Below are 6,058 nucleotides of genomic sequence, written 5' to 3' on the forward strand. Positions count from 1 at the left end.
ACTTGTCACTGCTGGAATTTAAATGATATAGATTTGATGTTTGAATACCATAGGCAAAATTAACGATGGAATGATGTCAATATGACTGTCATTAACCATCAGCACAGTTGCATTTACAATTGTTAGATGGTCTTCCTAGACTGTGATATCCGGACTTACCTTAATACAATGTAAAGCAGTACTCACATTTATAGAATGCATGTTTGATCATGTATGAAAGAGTATATAGAGGTTGGTATAATTAGGCAACAGCCACATTTGCCAAGCATGTAGTACACAATGTCAGTACTTACCTTAGTAGAAAGTGTGTCAGTACTTACCTTAGTAGAATGCATGTGTGTGTATGTATATTGAATTTGACGGCAGCAGCCCTATGTGATGAACGTGTGGTGTACAATGCTACTTGGTTAGCATGGGTCAGGGTTTACACTGAAACGCTGGGAGTTGGTACCCACTAGCTCATGGTGTACACTAGGATAGCAGCAGGCCAAGCTGTATCTGAGGTACAGCTCGAGATGTGGTCATTTGTAACCACAGCCGTCTTAGTATGATGTAGACCAGTTGGTTCAAAATCGCTCAAGTCAAGATTAGCCACAAAATTCAGTATATACACCCCGGCGCTCACCAAGAGAAATCCCAAAATTCACTAATGGTAATCTGGCGCATGTCAAAGCAAGCTGGAAAACCAAGCCCAGCCCCAGCCCTCATTAGATACAAACAGTCACAATCTTGGGATGCATAGAAAACTTTGCCATAAAACGCTGATTTAAATCATAGAAACATAGGGCCATACAAGAAATTAAATTGAAGCAGTAATTATGAGATTTTCATGTAAAACTTGGAGCCAGATAGATTCAGTCTTTTATTTTATTGTGAAAATACTGTACAGAGGCGTTACAATTACATGGGCAAGATAATGAGTACATTTCTTATCAAGCATTGTAGCCTTCTCCTTTGTTTCCCCTTCCCATCCCTTCGTATCCTTCCCCACCCCCTGTCCCGTCCCGTCCCCCCCCCACCAAAGTTGTAAAGTTTGTTTTTCGACATAACGACTTGTACATCATTGTTGCAATGGGTCCTCCTGTATCCCTGTTTTAACGATTTGTTTTTTCCCTTCCCCTCCACATATACCAACATCATATGTAGAGATTCACAGTCTTTCGAAGACCATACAGTAATTCTTCTCAAACTACACAATGAAATATTAAAAAAAAAAAAAAAACAGGCAACAGTACCAAACTCATTCCCTAGTCAATTTTACTGTATATCCAATACCCAACCGACACAGCAAAGCTCAACACCAATCCTGCCCATGAAACAGACACAAAGTAGGTGAAATCCTCATGAACCAAAATCACATTACGTACTGTGCTTAAGTTGGTTTCATACTACCAATACGATGGCTCAACATATGCAACCAATCAATATAAATCCATCAGTATAAACAAGACTGAGACCGAACCACTTAATCTACTCTAAAAGCCTTGTCAAAATTCAGCAACACCGACGCAGTGCAACTGGCTTTAATAAAGGCTTTAGAGGAAGTATCTCCACCTATACTCAAACAAGCCATCGACTTGCAAAATCAAAATAGGAAAAAAATCAGAAATCATACTTACCTTTTTGGGGGGACATCAAGATTTATTTGAGGACTTCGTTTTTAACACAAGTCATTTTAAATCTCAACAGTATGCCAGTATGGGCACCCTTCCCTTAGTGTAAATAGTAAAATTTAGGGCTTCAGAAAAGTGCATACACCCTTCCACACACAAAACATCAGTAAATAATTCAGTTCTATTTTTCTGAACAATCAGACAGGATACAGATGACAATTCACCCCCAAATAATCTGTAATGTTTATCCAATTACAACCAGAATTGTAACAGTATGTTGGAAGCACTTTCCTGAACTTTCTTTCTCTGAAGCCCAGCACTCCTTATTCATGAAAACATTATGAGCAAGCCCTGCCCATCTCCCTTCAAATATGAGGGCTCCCTTAGAATTAGCAGCCTGTGTATGGAGTTTTGTTCCATGTCCTGCTGCTAACACAACTTGTTTTAACTCTTAAATGTTGTGTAACACCCCAACTCAAAAAGCAGTAATGTTGTGTCTGGTTGTGATTTTATGATCGGCGCACATCCTACCTTCTCTCTGCTCTGCGTGGACTAATGGATCAGCTTGGCTGGTACTGGGTGCTTTTGACTGTACGTGGTAGCTCAGCGGCAGTCCTTTGGAGGCGCCTTTATTCTCTGCCTCAATCTGCGTCCTTTTAACGCAGCCTGTGAATTCAGGGAGAGATAGGAGACTAATTAAGTCTTGAGCACAGTTATCCAAACGTTGTTATTTCTACATTTTCATGGACAAAGTAGTTAGAGGTTCTGATCAGACTGAGGAAAGTCTGCTGGAAGAGCTGCAGAATTATTATTCTGGGAGGAGCAAAATTATTTGGAAAAAACAGCTTTGGAGACTTAGCTTTCTTTCTATCTCTAACAAAACCCGACTCTTCATTTGTAAGGAGAAAGGTTACTTTGGCTCAGCCTTAGAGATCTGAATACATGACTGGTTGGCTCTAGTGCCCTAGAAAACCATGGTAGAAGGCAGTACATCCTTGAGAGCGCGCAGCGGGGAAGCTCATGCGTCAAGTCGGAATGAAAAAGGGAGGGAAATGAGGCTAGGGGTTCCACAATGCCTTTTCTAGTGATCCAGAGACCCTCCCACCAGGCCCCATCCTCACAGTGTTCCTTCTGCTTCGCCCCATAACACGTGGCCACATGGCCTTCACGAGGGCTTTCCAGCCCACACTACAGCAGAGACCATAGACTCGTGAGGCCACCCTGAACTTTTCATACCTCTGCCCATTTTGGTTGGTTACCAGAAATGGTATCCAAATGGCTACTGTTTATAGCATCACCCTTCTAAGAAGTAACCATTCTTTGAAACAGTATTTTTGTTTTATTGGTTGTGTGAACTCTGGGCCTGGGAGCTGTCCCTGTGCTCTATAGCTCAAGGCAAGTGTTCTACTGCTTGAGCCACAGTGCCATTTCCGCTTTTCTAGGTTTAATGGAGATAAGAGGCTCACAGACTTTCCTGCCTTGGCTGGCTTTGAACTGCGATCCTCAGATCTCAGCCTCCTGAGTAGCTAGGATTACAAGCATGAGCCACTGGCGCCCGGCACAATATTTAAATGTGGTTGAGAGTTCTAAAGTTTTCCAGGTAAGGAACTGTAGAGACACACACACAAATATGACTGAACTATCTTCAGGAGAATATTTGTTTTCGTGGTGTAACTCCTACAGAAGGAATCTACAGTTTAACTACACTGTGTACCAGAAGCGGAGTCCTGTTTTGTCAGGAGGGAACCAAGGGGTGGCAGAGCAGTTGGCAGGAAGCTTGGGCACACGCACGCCCTGGCCACAGCCGTGAGGATTCGCTGAAAGTTCAATCAAAACCGCTTTTGTACAATTCAAAACATTGTAGGGCTGGGAAGGTGGCTCAGTGGTAGAGCGCTTGCCTTGCATGCCTGAGACCCTGGGTTCGATTCCTCAGCACCACATAAGCAAAAAGAAAAAAGCCGGAAGTGGTGTTGTGGCTCAAGTGGTAGAGCGCTAGCCTTGAGCTGAAGAGCTGAGGGACAGCGCCCAGGCCCAGAGTTCAGGCCCCAAGACTGGACCTCCCCAAAAAAAATTGTAGAGGGGGCTGGGAAGGTGGCTCAGCGGTAGAGAGCTCGCCTCACAAGCATGAGGCCCTGGGTTCGATTCCTCAGCACCACCTTAACAGAAAGCTGCAAGTGGTGCTGTGGCTCAAGAGGTAGAGTGCCAGCCTTGAGCTGAGGGACAGCGCCCAGGCCCAGAGTTCAGGCCCCACAACCGACACACCCACACCCCAGTACTTATGTTGTCCTGCCTTTTCGTTTTGTGTTCATCGGGCTTGAACTCATCTGCACAGCTTCCCACACCTCGGCCCCGCCTACCTCCCCCGGCCCCGCCCCCACTCTCCTCGGCCCCGCCCCCACTCTCCTCCGCCCCGCCTACCTCCCCGGCCCCGCCCCCACTCTCCTCGGCCCCGCCCCCACTCTCCTCGGCCCCGCCCCCACTCTCCTCGGCCCCGCCCCCACTCTCCTCGGCCCCGCCTACCTCCCAGGCCCCGCCCCCACTCTCCTCCGCCCCGCCCCCACTCTCCGCCCCGCCTACCTCCCCGGCCCCGCCCCCCACTCTCCTCCGCCCTGCTTTTGCCTTGAGCAAAAGCATCTGCGTCCTGCTCTGAGTTCAAGCGCTGGTACACAAGAAAACAAAGACGAGCACCCAACCTCGGGGCAGCCGTCCCGGGCCCCTGGACTCCAACTCGGGGCAGCTGGGCCCGGGCCCCTGGACTCCAACTCGGGGCAGCTGGGCCCGGGCCCCTGGACTCCAACTCGGGGCAGCCGTCCCGGGCCCCTGGACTCCAACTCGGGGCAGCCGTCCCGGGCCCCTGGACTCCAACTCGGGGCAGCTGGGCCCGGGACCCTCGACTCCAACTCGGGGCCGCTGGGCCCGGGACCCTGGACTCCAACTCGGGGCAGCCGTCCCGGGCCCCTGGACTCCAACTCGGGGCCGCTGGGCCCGGGCCCCTGGACTCCAACTCGGGGCAGCTGGGCCCGGGACCCTCGACTCCAACTCGGGGCCGCTGGGCCCGGGACCCTGGACTCCAACTCGGGGCCGCTGGGCCCGGGACCCTGGACTCCAACTCGGGGCAGCTGGGCCCGGGCCCCTGGACTCCAACTCGGGGCAGCTGGGCCCGGGACCCTCGACTCCAACTCGGGGCCGCTGGGCCCGGGACCCTGGACTCCAACTCGGGGCAGCTGGGCCCGGGACCCTCGACTCCAACTCGGGGCCGCTGGGCCCGGGACCCTGGACTCCAACTCGGGGCAGCTGGGCCCGGGACCCTCGACTCCAACTCGGGGCCGCTGGGGGTCAGTGGCTCCCGCGACCACTCCGCAGGCGGGGGGCGGAGCGGCGTGGCTCCAAGCGGTCAGGGCAGGAGCCCTGGCGCAGTGGGGGCGCGGGCCTCGAGCGGGGAACGCTGGGGACGGTGTCGGCCCTCCTCCGGCGCGCGCCAGCTGCGTCCCGGCCTCCCGGCCGCCCTGCAGAGGCCGCTCCGCCCGCCGTGCTCCCGGTGCCAGGCCCGTCCGAGCGGCCGGCAGAACGGAGCGAGGGCCGAGGGCGCGGGGCTCCGGCCTGGGCCGGGGCCCGGCGGACGGCACGCGAGGAGGAGGGCGGACGGCACGCGGGGAGGAGGGCGGACGGCACGCGGGGAGGAGGGCGGACGGCACGCGGGGAGGAGGGCGGACGGCACGCGGGGAGGAGGGCGGACGGCACGCGAGGAGGAGGGCGGACGGCACGCGGGGAGGAGGGCGGGCGGCACGCGGGGAGGAGGGCGGGCGGCACGCGGGGAGGAGGGCGGGCGGCACGCGGGGACGCGGGGAGGACGGCGGGCGGCACGCGGGGAGGAGGGCGGGCGGCACGCGGGGACGCGGGGAGGAGGGCGGCGGGACGGGGGAGGCAAGCGCGGAGGGGAAGGAGGGCGGGCGGAGGGCAGGACCCGCGGCCGCCCCGGTCGGGCCCGCCGTCGGGGCCGGCGCCGCGTCGCCCCGGCACGCGCTTACTCACCCCGTGCGCCGCGGGCGTCGGTCTCGCCCCGCGCGGGCCGTGGCGCGGACGCGGCTGCGGACCCGACGCCGCCCGTCGGCCTCCGCGGGGCTCTGCCTCCCGGCGTCCGCGCCGCCCCGCTCGAGCCCAGCACGCCGGGGACGGGAGCTCCGCGGGAAGGGAGCCCCCTCGGACCCGGGCGCTGTCTCCCGGAGGCGGCGGCGGACGTCGCTGGCCGCGACGCGCACGCGGGCGGGCGGCAAGTGCGAACCGCGGGGACGCCGGAGACCGCGCGCTTTAAGTTCCCGACGGGGGCGTGGCTTTGGAGGGCGTGGTTTAGAGGGGGCGTGACCCCCGGCGGGGCGGGGCTTGACAGGGCAGGGAGGCGCGCGTGCGCAGAGCGAGCCCGGCGCAGACCTCGCGCAAGCGCCGAA

At 56.1% G+C, this 6,058-nt stretch overlaps 1 protein-coding gene across 1 annotated transcript in view; it reads right to left on the bottom strand.

Annotated features, from left to right (window-relative positions):
• Positions 1–2,260, bottom strand: part of Prim2 (DNA primase subunit 2) — a 120,679-nt gene extending 118,419 nt beyond the window's left edge. The window contains exon 1 of the mRNA XM_070017248.1: positions 2,145–2,260. The gene's annotated coding sequence lies outside the window, so the exon portion shown is untranslated. The remainder of the gene's footprint in view (positions 1–2,144) is intronic.
• Between the last annotated feature and the right edge of the window lie 3,798 nt (positions 2,261–6,058).

This window comes from Dipodomys merriami, unplaced genomic scaffold, assembly GCF_024711535.1.
Source record: "Dipodomys merriami isolate MVZ:Mamm:240054 unplaced genomic scaffold, mDipMer1.0.p SCAF_122, whole genome shotgun sequence".
Classification (NCBI taxonomy): Eukaryota; Metazoa; Chordata; class Mammalia; order Rodentia; family Heteromyidae; genus Dipodomys; species Dipodomys merriami.